Source organism: Arachis duranensis, chromosome 9 (assembly GCF_000817695.3).
Source record: "Arachis duranensis cultivar V14167 chromosome 9, aradu.V14167.gnm2.J7QH, whole genome shotgun sequence".
In the NCBI taxonomy this organism is placed as follows: domain Eukaryota; kingdom Viridiplantae; phylum Streptophyta; class Magnoliopsida; order Fabales; family Fabaceae; genus Arachis; species Arachis duranensis.
The window spans coordinates 15,450,985-15,469,603 of record NC_029780.3 but is presented as its reverse complement, the minus strand read 5'-3'; the positions used below and the strand labels follow the sequence as shown (position 1 = coordinate 15,469,603).

General features: G+C 32.3%; 1 pseudogene; it reads right to left on the bottom strand.

Moving 5' to 3' along the window:
- Positions 1–537: 537 nt before the first annotated feature.
- LOC127741516 (uncharacterized) lies at positions 538–1,372 on the bottom strand (annotated as a pseudogene).
- Between the last annotated feature and the right edge of the window lie 17,247 nt (positions 1,373–18,619).

The window sequence follows — 18,619 nt, the reverse complement described above, 5'->3', positions numbered from 1 at the left end:
ATAGTAATATTATGTTTGTCACAAAACAATGAGACTTCGTCAAGTAAAAGAGACCAACCATCATCTCTTATAGTTTGCAACCATTATTTAGACACTTTAACCAATACCATAGCATTTACAATGTCTTGATCATTCATTTGTAATGCTTGAGATAATTCATTAGTAACTCTCATGATATTTTTCATCAAGTGTAAGTTAAAAATGAATTCAAAGGATTGAATGACATTCAATAAATGACATACTTCAGCTTTTTGTTCTAAATTATTTCGATCTTTCTCAACATATTCAAGAATATTGACTACGGAAGAAAACAAAGAAATTAATCTAAGTATAGTTTCATAGTGTGAATCCCATCTAGTGTCTCCAACTTTTTTTGAAGCTATTTTTTGATTCAAACCACGTCCACTAGAATTTTATTCACTTTGTAATGCTTCAATTGTCTTAGTTATCATCACAAAGCATATCTCTTCGTTTACACTAAGCTCCAACAACATTGCACAAATTGGTTAATAAATTAAAAAGTAAAGCAATTTTAACTTATTTTTTTGCAACCGTTACAAGAGCTAACTGAAGTTGGTGGGCAAAACAATATAATGTACATAGAAAGCATAAGAATTTTCTTTCAATATCAAAGATTTCAAACCATTAAATTCTCCTTGTATATTACTTGCACCATTATATCTTTGATTACGTACTTTTGATAAACTTAAATTATATGTTTCTAATAATGACTCCAATGTTAATTTTAGAGATAAAGTATTGGTATTAGAAACATGAACAAGACCAAAAAAATGCTCTCTAACTTGTCCTTCTTTGTTCACATACCTTAAACAAACTGACATTTGCTCCTTAATAGAAATGTCGCAGACTTCATCAACCAACACAACAAACAATTCATCCCTAAGATCATCAATAATAACTTTTATCATTTCACTTGTAGTAGCTCTTACAATGTCTTTTTGTATTGAGGGCGCTCTTAGTTTAAGATTCCTACTAGTATTTTTGAAAGCACGATCAATCTCTTCATTTAGTTGCGCAAGAAAGTTTAGAAGTTCCAAAAAAATTTCCTTAATTAACAGAATCATCTGTCTCATTATTACCACGAAAGGCCAATCCTTGTCCCAAAAAAAATCTAATACAATTAATTGTGGCTGTCAAATGAATTTGATAATTCGTTTTAGCTTGCTCAGATTGTTTTTCAATAGCAGTACTAATGCGTTGTTTTGGCTTCATAAATGCTTCACATTTTCTCCAAGCTTGATTATGAGCACTATCATGAATCCCAACATGAGTTTGTAATCTCTCATTTTTTTTTTCAATTTGAAAAATCATTAGTTACAAAAGCATCGCCACCTTCAGTCTCAAGTTTCATAAAATAATAACAAAGACAAAAGTAGCATCTTTTGATATACTATACTTTAGTCGATTGCCATAATCATCAAACAAATTAGTATTAAATCTTCGAAAAGAAGAACCACAAGCTGTTTGCGAAATATGCATAAGACTTTACAAATATGCATATCTAACTTTGTCTCTATCATTCGGATGATAACTTAAAATCTTTAGTCATTGTCCTGGATCTGCTATAAGACTCTCTACTTCGAATTCTAAAAACCATATTTTATTAGAAGAGGTTGATGAATTATTTTGGGATCCAATCACCAATGATAAAATTCTTTTGAAATATTTCTCCATTACTAATAGGATAAAATTATAAACCTAAGTTAATTAATTAATAAAATTAATTCACAATTCTACACAAATTAAAAAGTTCAGTATGAAATTATAAATACAAAATTGACAGACATGTGCCATTTAAATTAATTTCCATCAGGAAACAGCAACAACTAATAATATCCCAAATTCCTAATTCAAAATAACTCAATAGAAAAAAATAATTAACAAACAAATTAATGAAACTAAATTAGCAATTACATCATCAAAAAAAAATTCAATCACAATTACCAAACTAACTATATCAATTATCAAATAATGAAGCAAATAAGTAATAATCTGAATGAAGCAACTATCTAACTAAGCAACGAAGCAAATAAGCAAGCAGATATCGGTTTCAGTGAATCATGAGTACCAAGAGTCCAAGACTGAACTACTGAACTCCAAGAGGCAGAAGCCAGTAGCAGTGTGGTGCCCAGTGGCAACAACAGCAGGACGGAGGTTGAACACTTGAACTGTTGAAGACTGAACACTGAACAGAAAAGAGGATCGTATAATAAGAAGGAAGAACCAGAAGAGGATTGATGTTTGTTGAAGAAGAAGGCAAAACTGGATGCCGAATTGCCGAAGGAAGGAATGTAGCGGCAGAACCACACAAATCACAACCAATGATGCAGAAGAGGAACACAGTTACACAGAAGAAGGCAGAACCACCAAATGCAGCGTGGAGATGATGCAAGGAGAAATCAATGGAGCCACACGGGAGAATCGCGGCAATACAAAGAGAAACTGACGGAGCCACGTGGGAGAAATGCTGAACAGAGTAGCAACGTCAGCGATAATGGGCCAGTGACACTACCACACTGGCAGAGACACGGAGTGGCGACAGTAACTCTGGAGCCTGGAGGGCTGAGGTTGAAGCAAAGGAAGAAAATTGGAAAAGGAGAGAAGAAGGAGATTTTGGGATTTGGAGTGGAAGCAAAATTAATTATATAGTGGGAGCAATTATGGTATTTCATTAAGAACTACTCAATACTTTTTGAAATTTCACTTGGGACAATTGCCTCCACTATCTTGTGAATACATTCGTCCCTAGCAACAGGGGAAAGCAATATTAATGGTTATATTTTTAATATTTTCCTTTAAGCAAGGACCTTTTTTGGTTTGTTTGATTTTTGCATAGACGTTTTCATTTTTTGTCTTATGCTATTTTTTTCATTTTTGGATTATCAATGATCGAACTTTTGACCTTTCAATTATTCCAAAAACTTAAACTTAAGTTTATAGCAAAAGGTAATATTAATGGCTATATTTTTAACCATCTTTAAGGGAAAGAATTGGAAAAGAAATAGGTGTTTAGATTTGCTAGGAAAAATACTTCAAAATTTGTTGTGGCTATGCTGCTTTCAATATGATACTAGCAATTTTTCAGAATGTTTATATAAATTGATATATTCTTCAAGTGTATTTATAGTATGATCCGATGGTAAAAATCTGGTTTATAGATTTAAACTCATTTTATAATGATAAAAAGGCTAAACTGACTTGTTAAAATGTCAAAAATTGTCTTATAAGTTAAAATTGATTTTGCATAAAACTGGTTTTTAAATGCAAAATCCGGTTTTAAATTAAAAAAAATGATTTTTAAATGAAAAAATTGATTACCTTTTAAAAATTGGATTTTATTTTTAAAACTGCCTTACTACTTTTGTAACCCGTTCATAATCAGTTTCCTTATTTAAAACTAGTTTGATTTACTAATCTAAACTAAATTTTGATTTATTTTTTTAGATATTAGATAAGAATTTGTATAATTCTTTAATATTAAAAATTACAGTACTTTGTAAAATTCTAAGGGATGTAGAATTCGCAAAAGGCGGATTGTAATTTCTTTTAATTTACAAAGACAATACACAAATTACGTATTGTATTATTTTAATATTAAATTACAATACACGAATTACATATTGTAAATATTGTCAATACAATATGTATTTTGTCTATTGTGCTTGTACAGAACAGCATTTTTAAAATACTGTAAAATTTTATTTTTTGTAACATTAATATAAAACTTTATTCACTTTTTAATATTAAAATAAAAAATCTTCAAATTTCTGGTTAACTGAAATTAGTTTTTTTTTAACCTTAACCTTATACATTCTCATTTACAGTCTCATATATTTTTATTTATTTAGTTATTTATTTTTTAGTTCATGGATGGAGGATTGATTGATGTGAGCGAAAGTCTTTTGTTTTACTACTAATAATTTATTGAAAAATTATCACATGTATTCTGACAAAAAATGGAATATAAAGTTCATGCGTACGAAAAGTTATCCGGTAGAAATTTATTTTTTATTGAATGAGAAATGACTAAATTAACCATATTTAAAGAGAGAAAAGGTCAAAAAATGATAGCAAATAATCAGCTTGTAGCTGATTGATGTAAAACAAATAGCAACTTTGAAGATATTGGGCCAATGGGCCATCAGAATTTTTTTAAAATCCAATGCTACTGCTACTTACTTACATGATTATTGAAAATATCAATGCTACTATTTACCATGCAAACTCCACTAGATTAACTTCACTTGGCTTTTTGTGGTGAGGAATTAACTTTATTTTACTCATGTAATATTTATATTTAATAAATTAAATTAAAAATAATTTTTAATAAATACAAACAATAATAAATATATTTGATAAAATAATTTTTAAATTTTAAAAGTATTATAATAAATATTAATATAAAAATTAAATTTAAATATTAATTAATAAACAAAATTATATTAGACTTTTAATTTTGATAAGTATAAGACAATTTTTAAAAACTCTCCTTAAGTACTTTTATTTAAATTTCCATTTCTCCAAAATTTTATTTATACCATTTTTGAAACCACATTAATATAAACTATTTTCATGTTACATATTCATTTTAATGATTCATTAATGTGATAAGGAAGAAATTAATTTTCAGTGTTTCGTAATACTTTTTTTTCTCCAAAGATAAGAAGACTCGAATTAGCAATCTCTAGGTGAATATATAAAGAATATGTCATTTGAGCTATAATTCGTTGGTATGTGTTTCATAATACTTAATAACTCAATATTTCATTCATTTATTCATTTAATTAAAGTTTTAAATATCTTAAAATATTTTAATTTTATCCATTTAGATATTCCATCCATAATGTACAATTAAAAAATTAACACAAGTATTCAAATGCAATCATTCTATTTCACCATGACCCCATCCCAATTCTGTTCATCATTACCCAAAAAAGCTTTCTTCCATAATAACCAAAAACATACCTAAACCCAACAAACACACTTGGACAAAGTAAATAAGTCCAAAAAATTTACAACTCAGCTAAAGCTAACAAACACCACAGCTTGGCTTAACATCACCTTCACAATACACAATGACCTTTTATTGTATATGGCCAGAGGAGAAATTGAATGGACATTAATACTTCTAACTAGTAATCGGTCTCAATCCCACCATGATGCCATTATCTTGATGATCACTCAAACACAACTACCAACATCTTGACCGTTAATATTGTTTATATTATATCCTAATGGTGGACATGAACGGAACATCATATTCATGTTAAGTACCACCGAATTTGTGAACCGCTTCATTTATTTTCAATTTACTTCACTATTCTTCTTTTTCTCTAAGTTCTGTCAATTTTAAAATTATTATGCTCTCAATTTAGGATCATACTATATTGTTGTAGTGGTGAATGCCCACATGCCTTATTGGGATTGATTTTGAATAAAATTTGAGGAGCTGTGGTTCATTTTGTCATATTTCCATCACTTGGTATGCTTTCTCATTATTAATAGAAGGAACTCATTGTTAGGGAGATGCTAAGAAAAGTGATTATTCGGTGGTATTGGCATGTTCAGAAAACTTTGATATAAGTTTGGATGAATTTGTTTTGTTTATTCTTTTCTTTTGTAAGTGATGAACCCTTTTCACGTTGATATTTGATATTTTCCCAAGCTCTATATGTTGCTATATATGATTATTGTTATTTCTACTTGTTAGTTGTTAATTATTCATAGAAATTGACTTGAATTCTGACCATTGCAATGATTAGATATTGGAAGCAATTTTAATTTTTTCGCCTTCTCCATGCTCAATCAACTCTCTGTATCAACATCTGTGTTTTGTAGGGGTGCTCTTTTCATTCAAGCTGCTTGGACCCGGATCTCAAAGGGAAGCTGCAAAGAAACCTAACAGGAAATCATGGAAGCAGAGGACAGATATGTATATGAGACCGTTCTTACTAAACGTTTTCCTTTCAAAAAGATTTATTCATGCTAAGGTGATGCACCGAGGAACAAGCAAAGTAGTGATCTCTGTCGCTACCACAAACGCTAAGGATCTTCGAAACTGTAAGTATAATACCCACACTTCAATTGGCACTAGAATCACTCACTCGTATAAAAGACACTATCATATTTTTCATCTCTCAAACTCACTAACACTCATAAAATAAAGGAGAGAATTTCAAAACATACTCATTTCATTATGGAACACACGCAATACACAAGACATATGTGCCTTTATATAGGCAATGCTTCCTACTAAAATAATAATTTATGAATCACAAATCAATTTTGTAATGACTACCATTTTATGAGTTGCGGCTTCATGAATCATTTTTCAACTTGTATTCATGTAGTTTCTATAATCTTCTAATTTCAATTCAATTTGATTTTGAATTCTTCAATGTTGTAGAATGTTGTAGTTATACTACTCTCTTGAATGCGTTCTTCAAAAATCTTCAAGCTTCCAACATCTTCTAGTAAATAGATGATTATTGTTTTCAACTCAAACTTTGCTTCTTCAATTCTTTAACCATGTTTCATGAAAATTCTAATCCATGCAAGTTGATAGATAGCACAAGAAGTTTGTAGAATCTTGGTGATGAACCATGAACTTGTAACCACTTTGAATTCAAATTGAATTTTGTCTTTGACTTTTCTAAACTTTTGTTACTTGCATACCTCTTGATTTAATTTTCGAACATTGCCTCCCTTAAATCAAGCTTGTAGAATTAATCATTCCAAGCATCCTTTTCAACTTGTAAAATAACTCTGCCTTCAGTGGTTTTGTAAAGATATCAGCAACTTGGTCTTCAGTAGGACAGTACTCAATAAAAACTTCTTTCTCATTCACCAACTCTCTGATTTTATGAACCCGAATATCAATATGCTTCGATCTTTCATGGAATATTGGATTTTTGCAAAGTGCAATAGCTGACTTGTTATCGCAAAATATTGTTGTTGGAGTACTTTGTTTCTCGTTTAATTCCTCAAGAATTCTTCTTAGCCAAACTGCTTATGTTGCACAACTTGTTGCTGCTATATATTCTGCTTCTGCTGTAGATAGTAATACTACTGGTTGTTTCTTTGACGACCATGAAATTGCACCAGAACCAAGATGAAATACAAACCCGGAAGTACTTTTTCTTGTTTCTATATCTCTGGCCCAATCACAATCAGTGTAGCCAACAAGGTTTACTTCATTAGTATTCTCATAATAAATTCCATCATTTAAAGTACCTTTGATATATCGAAGAATTCTCTTTGCCACTTGCAAATGGTTGGTACAAGGCTCCTCCATAAATCTGCTAAGCAAACCAACTCCAAACACAATATCTGGTCTAGTTGCAGTCAAGTACCTTAGATTTCAAATCAAGCTTTTGTAGTATGTGGGATTTACTGCTCCTCCTTTATCTTCTCTCAGCAATTTAAACTTCTCTTCGACTGGAGTAAAAACTGGTTTTGTGTGCTCCATTTGAAATTTCTTCAAAATATCATTTGCATATTTCTTCTGAGAAATGAAAATTTCATCATCTTTTTGAACCACTTCAATGCCAAGAAAGTAAGACATCAAATTCATATCTGTCATTTCAAAGTGCTTTATCATAACCTCCCTGAATTCTGTAATTATCTTCAAATTGTTGCCAGTAAAGATTAAATCATCAACATAAAGACACACGATCAAGATATCTCCAGGTTCAACGAACTTGATATAAAGAGTATGTTCAAATGGACATCTTTTGAAACCATTGTCAATAAAATAAGAATCAATCTTCTTGTACCATGCTCTTGATGCTTGCTTTAGCCCATACAAAGCTTTCTTCAATTTGTAAACTTTATCTTCCTTTCCAAGAACTTCATATCCTGCAGGTTGCTCAACATACACTTTTTCTTCTAAAGTGCCATTTAGAAATGCAGACTTAACATCCATTTGATATATCTTCTACTTATTTTGAGCCGAGAGTGAAATAATCATACGAATAGTGTCTAATCTAGCAACAGGAGCAAATACTTCAAAATAATCAATACCTGGCTTTTGTTTGTATCCCTTAGCAACTAATCTTGCTTTGAAACGATCAACTTCACCACTGGGTTTGTACTTAGTCTTGTAAACCCACTTTACTCCAATCGGCTTCTTATCTGCTGGTAAATCTGTCAGCTCCCATGTGTTATTCTTTTCAATGGCATGAATCTACTCATCCATTGCTTTCTTCCAATTGTTATCTCTAGAGGCTTCTTCAAAGTTTAACGGCTCACAATCTGAAAATAGAGAAAAATTTATGATTTCTTCATTGGACGGATCGTTGTCATTGCCAACCTCATAATCTGCTAATCTAGCTGGTAGTCTCTTCTCTCTTTGAGGTCTTCTAGATGATTCTGGTTGCTCGGTTGCATCAGGATGTCTTTCTTCTTCATCATCACATGTATTTGAAATTATAATTGGATGCTTTTCTGTCTTTGTGTTCCAGTCCCATATGTCTTTCTCGTCGAACGTCACGTCTCTGCTGATGATCACTTTCTTTGATACTGGATTGTACAACTTGTATGCTTTTGAGTCTGTGCTATAGCCAATAAAGATACACTTCTCGCCTTTGTCATCTAACTTCTTCCTTAATTGATCTAGTACATAGGCATAAGCGATACACCCAAAGATTTTGAAATGATGAATGGAAGGCCGCTTTCCACTCCAAACTTTCTCTGGAGTTTTATCACGAACACTCTTTGTTGGACACCTATTTAAAATATGAACTGCTGTTGCGACTGCTTCTGTCCAAAACTCTTTAGGCATTTGTTTTGACTTGAGCATGCATCTGACCATATCCGTGATGATTCTATTCTTTCTTTCAGCAACTCCATTTTGTTGAGGAGTGTATCTAGTTGTTAGTTGGTGTTGAATTCCGTGTTGCTTAAAGTATTCTGAACATGCAAGATATTCTGTTCCTCTGTCTGTTCTGAGAATTTTGATTTTACAGCCACTTTATTTTTCGACAAATGCCTTGAATGTCTTAAAGACATCACATGCTTCTGATTTTTGCTTCAGAAAGTATACCCATGTATATCTACTAAAATCATCAATAAAAGTGATAAAGTACCTGCTACCACCATTACTTGGAACTTCTACAGAACAGAGATCTGAATGCACAATTTCAAGTAATCTTCTAGCTCTCCAAGACTTTCCTGTAGGAAATGGATCTCTGTGCTTCTTTCCCAGTTGACAAATCTCACAAACACAATTGGGAATATGAATCCGTGGAAGATTAGAAACAAGTCCTTTTCTTGACAGGTAGTTTAGGTCAGAAAAATGAAAGTTTCCAAACCGCATATGCCACAACCAGTTATCATCAAGTATCACAGAACTCATGCAAGAGGGATTAACATGTTGAATTTTTAATGAAAACATTCTGTTTGAAGTTATCTTTGCTTTATCTATAAACCTTCCGTTGTTATCAAACACAGTGCAATATCCATGATAAGTTATCATCTTATATCCCTTCTCAGATAATTGCCCCATACTCAGTAAATTGTAATCAAGTTCAGGAGCATAGAAAACATTAGAAATATAACTCAGAGAACCATCTTTCAATCTAATTGGTATGTGCCCTTTTCCTTCAATAGGGATCTTTGTACTATTACCAAACTTCAATAATAGTTTAATTGAATCATCTAATGAAGAAAATAACTCCTTTCTGCCAGACATATGATTACTGCAAGCATTATCCAAGTACCATATATTTTCATCTTCAGCACATGAATTACTTGTAAAAAATAAAGTCTGAGTACCCGGATTGTCATCAGTATTTTGATGCTGATTTTCTGCAACGTGTGCTTGATTATTATTCACCATTTTAAATCTGCAATCTGCTACTTTGTGTCCATACTTTCCACAATGAAAGCAATTTAAATTGGTTCTTTCTTGATAAAAATTGCCTCGACCTCTTCCTCGGTTGACAGGCCTGAAATTCGTTCCACCTCTTCCTTGATTAGGTGGTGTGAAATTATTGTAACTTCCTTGGTTGTAATTGTCACGACCTCTACCTCTGAAACTTCCTCTACCTCTACTTTGAAAATTGAAACCACGACCTCGTCCTTCTTTTGTATGACTTGATGCTGCAACATTGTTTAAATTCACTCGGCTTTTCAGGGCTTCCTCGATTGACTTTTCTGATTTCTCCAGTATTCTACTGATGTGACTTTCCATGGTTCTTTGCAACTCTGCAATCATCATGGTATCCATATCGTGGGACTCTAGTATCGTAGTCACCACATGGTTATACTTCATCGGCATGGTGCGAAGAATTTTCTCCACCACTTTGCTATCGGGCATATCTTCTCCATAGACTCTCATCTTATTGACAAGGTCTGTAACACGAGTAAAATATTGCTCAACAGTTTCTGAACTAGACATCTCGTACCTTTCATATTCTCTTCTCAAAGACTGTAGCTTTGCTTTTTGAGCTTTATCTACACCTTTGTATGACAGCTTCAACGTGTTCCATGCTTCTTTTACACTTTTAGCATTTGCTATTTTGCCAAACACCATATAATCTACTCCTCGATGAATTTGAGATAGTGCCAATTGATCTCACCTCTGTTGGGCAGCATCTGCTCTTTCTTGCAAACCCGGTTCAATGAAATTCCATAAGTTCTGGGCCTTCAAATGGGTAGACATCAAAGTCTCCCAATAACTATAATCAAGTTTTCCATCTAACTTGGGACCGGACCACACAATATTGAAAGTATTTGCCATACTGACTCTATGAATAAACAAATATGTGAGAACTCTCTCACACCTCACAAACTCTGAAACACCAGGTACTGGATTAACCAGCTCTAATACCAAATGTAAGTATAATACACACACTTCAATTGGCCCTAGAATCACTCACTCATATAAAAGACACTATCATATTTTTCATCTCTCAAACTCACTAACACTCATAAAACAAAGGAGAGAATTTCAAAACATACTCATTTCATTATGGAACACACACAATACACGAGACATATGTGCCTTTATATAGGCAATGCTTCCTACTAAAATAATAATTTATGAATCACAAATCAATTTTATAATGACTACCATTTCATGAGTTGGCTTCATGAATCATCTTTCAACTTGTATTCATGTAGTTTCTATAATCTTCTAATTTCAATTCAATTTGATTTTGAATTCTTCAATGTTGTAGAATGTTGTAGTTATACTACTCTCTTGAATATTTTTCAAAAATCTTCAAGTTTCCAACATCTTCTAATAAATAGATGATTATTGTTTTCAACTCAAACTTTGCTTCTTCAATTCTTTAACCATGCTTCATGAAAATTCTAATCCATGCAAGTTGATAGATAGCACAAGAAGTTTGTAGAATCTTGGTGATGAACCATGAACTTGTAACCACTTTGAATTCAAATTGATAGATTTTATTGATTGACAAGCTTCTATGATATAAGCATGGTGGCCTTATTTTATTTAGGCATTTGCCAAGGATGGATTTTTGAGATGATTTCATGTGAGGTTCAATTTTTTTGATACTACAAATGAGTTAGCTGTGAGTTTGATGTCATAATACGAGTGAGTTAGCTGTAAGTATGTAATACGTGTTATTTTTATTAAGGACATATTTTATCTTATTTTTAATCTTTTGGTGATAATCTTTATTCACTGTTCGTTATTCTCACCTATATGTGTCACTAAATTTTAAGTAACTGATTTTTATTGTTACTTATTCTTTATCTCGATTCTAAATTACGTCTGTGTCATTCTCTCAAATCAGCACCTAACACTCAATTCATATAAATTCTGCAAGTAATCATGTACCAAGAATTAAAAATTTTAGGTGTTTTTTTTTTAAACATAAAGAAATTTTATTGGTCATAATAATGTTACTTAGATCTATAATTTTTTTTATCTTCAATTTTAATTAATATATTTACAATTTTTAATAGTAAAAAAACAAATTAAGTTGATAAATAAGTTAATTAGCCAATAATGTTACGTTAGTCAAAATCATTGTTATGTAATATAATTTATTATGTAAAGACAACGACAAAATTTAAAAACATAGAATTTAGATCCCATTTTAAACTTTACCTATTATTCTTTATGAATACTTATCTTTTAACCTTAATAATTAAAATAAATGACTAGGTATAAGAAATAAGGATAAGTATTCCAACACTCTATGCATATCGTAATATATGTCATCAATGTACAATTATTTAATAATAAATACTAACAGTATTCTATTAAATTAAATAAGTTTTAGTCCTCTTAAATTATATATTTTTTAATTTTAGTTCTTATAATAAATTATATAACTTTTAGTATTAAGTTCCTAAGAGAACTTAAAATGTTTATGTTTTTATTTTTACTTTTAATTGCATAATGTAACTATTTAACAATAATATACCGCAATAATCAATAAAATCAAATATTTAAGTTTTGATAATTAACTAATAAATTATTTTTTAATAAAAAAGATTAGAAATATGAATATTATATCAAATTAGAATAGAATTCATCGAAACGAAAATTTTGACATTAATTTCGAAAAAATGGTCTAAGATTGGATCGAACGAGCTGAACCGGTTGAACCGGACCCAAACTGGACCTGTGGGTCCAACCGATTCAGCATTTAAATGAGCCTAAAGCTCATTTCCTTCATAGAACACAACAGAGGCAGCAACGCTCCAGGGGAGGAAAGGAGGGGAAAACATTCCCGAAACCCTTACGATGAGTTCCAGCTCACGTAACCCTTCCGTCCGAGCTCCAATTGCCGCACTGTTTGCGGCCACGCATCCACCGCGTCGAGTTCTACGTTTCTACCGGAACAATTTCATAGGTAAGCCGTTGATTGCTCTCAATCACTCTTTTCCCCTAATTTTTTGATAATTGGAAGAGATGTTGAATTTCTTTAATTTCTGATGTTTTAGGATCCAATTAACTTGAGAAAAACGTTCACTCTTACTTATATGAAGTTTGGGTAAGGTGAGGATAACATAAATCCTATTTAATTTGTTGAATTTATGTTTTGGGAATTAAATTGGGTATATATGTGTTATAACTGTGTATTAGGTTGTAAATAAATAATTGGAGCTTGAAATTGTGAATATTGAAACTTGGAGGAAGTTGAGCCTAGAGTTTATTGAGCTTTTGAGGGGCTGTCTTGGTTTTAATTAAAATTGCCTTGATCGTTACGTGGGAATCGGCCAAGGTATGATTTAGGTTTCATGCATTTAATATGTAAGGTTCTGTGAAAACTTAGGCTAGATGATTATAGGATAAGTTGGAATGCATGTGTATATTTAATGTTTAGTAACTTGATTGATGAACATGCTTGGTTTGGTTTGGTGATTTGATTATGAGGCAGAGTTTGTTACTAAATGGATTTTTGAAGGGATATATGGTTGAATTATTGATTATATGATTGTAAGTAAATTGTAGGAAGGCACGATGGATTTGTTGGAATATGAAATTGTGTAATATTATTGAATGGTGATTGATGAAATTATATAGAGCTTGTTGAGTATTGTTGTTGGCATTTGGAGTTGGTGTTGATAGGTTTGGAAATGAATGGAATGGAAATCTTGAATGAAAAATGAGGTTTTGAAGAATTTGCTAAAGGTTTTTGGCCGAATTTCGGCGAGGTATAACTTGATTTTCGGACCCTCAATTTGTTTCTAACTTGTTTTAAAATAAAAATTGGGTTCTTGATGTTTATGCCATTCGAGAACGGGTCAAAAATGTTTTAAATCGCAGAAGTTATGAGCATTGGAAGATCATACCACAAAACTGCCATTTCTTTTGCAATTCTGCAGCTTTGCTACTGATTCTGTATTTTTAAAAGAACGTACACCCATGCGTACGCATGGCCTACGCATACGCATGGCATTGACATTTGGCGATGCGTACGTGACTGGTCCCATGCGCACGCGTAAGGGGTTAGCAAGTATGGCTACGCGTACGCGTGACCCACGCGCACGCGTGACCCACGCGCACGCGTGACATGAAATTATCTCCTACGCGTACGCATGACAAGGGACGTGCGCGCGAGCTGTATTTTCACACTCCCACGTGCACGCGTGAGCCACGCGTATGCGTAGCCCTTGTTACAGCAAACATGATTTTTGAGTTTTAAAATCATATTTCAACTTCTAAACCTCTATTTTCATTCCTTTAGTTATAAATAATAGTATTACAGTTGATAATCAGATGAAGATAGGAAATGGGGATAACTTGGAGGTGAAGTATAGTTGGAAAGTGATGAATTGATTCTGAAATATTACGGATGATCATGTATGACACTTGGCTTGATAATCAAATGAATGATCATGTATGATACTTGGCTTGAATGATTAAATGATATGAGATATGAGATTTCCTGGATAAAGTGCCGTGGCTTGCCACCACGTGTACCAGGTTGAAAACTCGATACTCTGTTGACCCTACGACGTAAGGGTGATCGGGCACTTATAAATTTCCGAGAATGTTAACCCCCATTGAGCAATATTGATTATTTGAGAAAAAGCTATGCATAGACTCTTGGGGATCCACGTCGAGGAACAGTCTAAGGTTTTCGGACTCGTCGGTTTGGCTGGATAACCGACAGATGAGCCTCATCAGCCATAGGACAGGCATGCATCATATGCATACTACTTGAAGTACTTGTTTGTGATTTAACTGGGTGTGCCTAAGTGTACTTGCTATGCTAAATGTATATTTGTTACCTACAGTATTTGTAACCTTCTTGTGCTTGCCTTTATCTGTTAATTTGTCTGTGAAATGCTGACAGAGATAGGGGTATGGAAGAATGACAGTATGAGACTTAGATTTAAGGTTAAGTTAAATTAGGCTTAGATACTCTTAGAAAACCACCTTTTATGGCTTATGTGTAATACTTTAAACTCTATAATCTGAGTGTCGGCGTTCTAAGATTGTCTCTAGCATTCCCAGGACCTTATATCTTATGTGTGTGGCATCTTTACCATACTGAGAACCTCCGGTTCTTATTCCATACTATGTTGTTATTTTTCAGATGCAGGTCGAGAGGCATCTCATTAGGCGTCTAGACACCTGAAGCGAAGTGGTTACTGGGTTATTTTTGTTGTGTAGTGATATGTGTGTGTGTAAATATTCTCTGACCAGCCTTGACTTCGCGGACTGAGTTAGGAGCTTATTATTTTGTATCTTTGGCACTCTATTTCCTACTTTTATTATCTTATGCTTGATAGTTATAGTTTTCTTAACACGCAAGTCAACTCGTTTCTTGAACGTTGCGCTCTTATTTTTTACGATTTTTATTTCCTCTATTCTCCAAGACTCCTAGCATATTATAATCTTTCTGCTATTACATGTACACATTTTATTTTAGAGGTCATAATATTACACCACCTCCGTTTTACGACTTAAGCGTAAAGTTCAGTGTGGTAAGGTATTACAAAAAGCATTCAAAAAATAAATTAGATTGTATTTAGTGATTATTATATTTTTTTAATTTTAAATTATAAATTAAGTAAACATAACTTAAAATTATATTACTCAAGAATTATAATAAAGTGAAAAATTTAATTAGAAAGGATTTTTAAGATTTCAAGTAGATAAATTAGAAATAAGTAAAATAATGTTTAATTAGTTGTCAGCTAAATTTAAGTTTGTCGTTACGATAAGAGTTAGGAAAATATTATTTATTGCTAATCAAGTAATGTATGACTTAGTTGGAGAATATTCTCAAAATATTATTAATTTGGTATATATTTTAAAAATATTTATTATATTTTATTTATTATAAATAAAAATAAACAAATGTGATATCTCTAAATATACTTTAACAAGGAGGATTTAGTAGTTAACTATATTTCGATTTGAGCTAAGCTTCATAATATTTTAGAACAATAATTTTCTTTATGTTTAACAAAAAAACTTAGTTTTCATGAAATCAAAATTACATTTTTGCATCATAATTATTCACGAGTTAGTAGAGTACGTTGTTGTTCAAGTACTCATGGTATATAAATGCTTTCCATTGACACATTATTATACTAGTGAATATAGTCTAAGTTTAATTATTCTATTGATTTTTATAATTTTACTAAATTATTAAGTAAATGTCTGTGAATTTATAAAAGGTCTATAATGACCATGGTCCTACCCCAAATTTGTTTAAAACAAAATTATATATATTATTATTTAATTAGTATGAATTATTATCGCTTTGATTATCCATGGAAACGGTAAGAAATCTTTAAATTTTTGTGAATTATTGATATTGGTAAACTCATTGTTTTATAATAAAATTAAATGGTGTTAGATTAAATTGTATGACTTAGAATTAAATTGGTGGTGTTGGGATGCTTGACTTGAACATTGGAAATTGGTATTTTACTTGGTGAGGAGTTGGAGGCTTGGAACTTGTGGTAGAGGGCATTTCGAGGTATTCCGATCTTAGAGAGGAAATGATTTTAGTTTTTTGTAGATAATGTATAATGCAATATGAAAATTTAGGTTAGTTGATTATAAAATAAGTTAAACCATGTAAACTCGTTAAGGTTTAGTGAATTGGTGCATATGTTGAATCTAATTATGTAAATGTGTGATAATTGATGATTATGGTGATTGATAAGAATTGATGACTGATTATGAGTTGGCTATTAATTATTGGGTTACAATTGGTAAAATTGAGTATTGGAATATTGTGGAAGGGAATGAGATGGATATGGAATTGCTTTGAGTTTATTTGGTATTTGTTCTGGGTTATTAAATTTTGGTTTAGGATTGAGAATTCGGTAAAAGAAGAGGTTTGGTGATTTTTAGTAAAATTTAATTTTTAATCGGTTTCAGTGATCCATAACTTGAGTCTCGAATTTTGGATTTGAGTGGATTTTGTTTCAAAATGAAGATAATTTTAAGAGCTTTAAAATGGTATAAAGGTTGTAGAAATCAGAATTTTATAGAGAAAATTATGGATGTTGGAAGTTAGGTGCAAAAAATTGAATTTTTCCTAAGTTGCAGAAAACCAAGATTTCTGGTGTACGTGCGTACGCACGCTAGTGTGCGCGCGCATGGACCAACGAGTGTGTTTTTGCTCGTGCGTACGCAGGAGGGGGTGTTCGTATGCACACTCTGAGGATTTTGCGAGTTGTGCGTACACACTCTATTATGCATACGCACAGGCGGGAAAGTTCTTCTCATGTGTGCGTACGCACAATACCCTGTTTTACACTAAAACTCTATTTTTCACTGTTTGACCTTCTCGGCAAGCTTGTAAACCTCCAAAACCACTATTTTGATTGAAAATTCACAATTTTTGAACTATCAATCATTTCTATGATTTTCCAAACATTTTTAATACTCGTTTAGGGTCCGATAGCGAGTTTTTAAACATTGGAATGATGGTGAATATGTCGAATAAATTGAGGAGACATTGAGGAAGAATGGCAAAGGGAATAACTAAGTAGTGAGATAATAGTAACGCTGAAGGAGAGAGGGATTGATAAAGATGGTGAGAATGATAACGAATTGTGATTGTATGATGTATGAAAAACTATGATGTTTGATTCTAATGAAAATGATGAGGTATGATTTGTGATTTTGAATTTAAAGTTTATTGATTGCCTAGCAAGGACAGTGGCGTAGTCCCGCTTACAAGGTTTGCAAGTTGAGGATGAAGAATTTCCTCTTTGTCGTGATGTGGATGTGGAGAACTTAGAAAGACACTCTCCTTCGTATTGTTTTCTTACGTTTTTCTCTCGTTGCAAGGTGGAAAGGCACACTCATTCGATGTGGAAAGGCATTCTCCTTTGTAATTCCTCCAGGAGAATATGGAAAGGCACTCTCCTTTGCTTGTGTTCCTCCTGGCGATGCGCAACCTAGTGACAATATCCGTGTTAGCTACCGGATCTGTCGGGTTCTGGCAGTTTAACCGACGCGTGAGCTCATGGCCAATAGGACAGGCATGCATCATGTGCATTTGTATGATTTGTTTGAGTGAGCATTATTTTAGTTTGCGTAATTGCTTAACAGTTATTGATTGTTATTTGAGCTATTTGCTGTAATTACATCCTATCTGTGTTTTTCTTGTCTGTAATATATGTCTCTTTAACTGAGAAATCTCTAGTGTGGTGAAAGTGTGACGAGGGTTATTCCATCTGTGATTCAGAGAATTGGAGGAGAGTGAGATTGAAGTGTTAGGTTATATTTGGATTAGAACCTGACTACCTTAGATAGTTTATCTGATTTTTGGTTTAATTTATAACTCTAAGTTTTAAATTCGAGTGTCGGATTTCTAAGATTGCCTTTGGATTTCTCCGGAACTTATACATTATGTACGTTGGCACATTTATCATACTGAGAACTTCAGTTCTCATTCCATACATATATTGTTATTTTCAGATACAAGTCAAGCGGCACCTCGGTGAGCGTCTGTAGTTTTTTCTTCAAGCAAAGCTGGTTATTTTGGGATTACTGTATTTTGTTTTAAGTTTTTCCTCCTCTGTTTATATTTTATGTTTTGTCCCTTCTTGAGGTCGACTTGGAGAAACATGTGTATGTATCATGTCTCTTGGGCTGTTTTTGGGTTATATATGTATGTATATAAACTTTGGCCAGCCT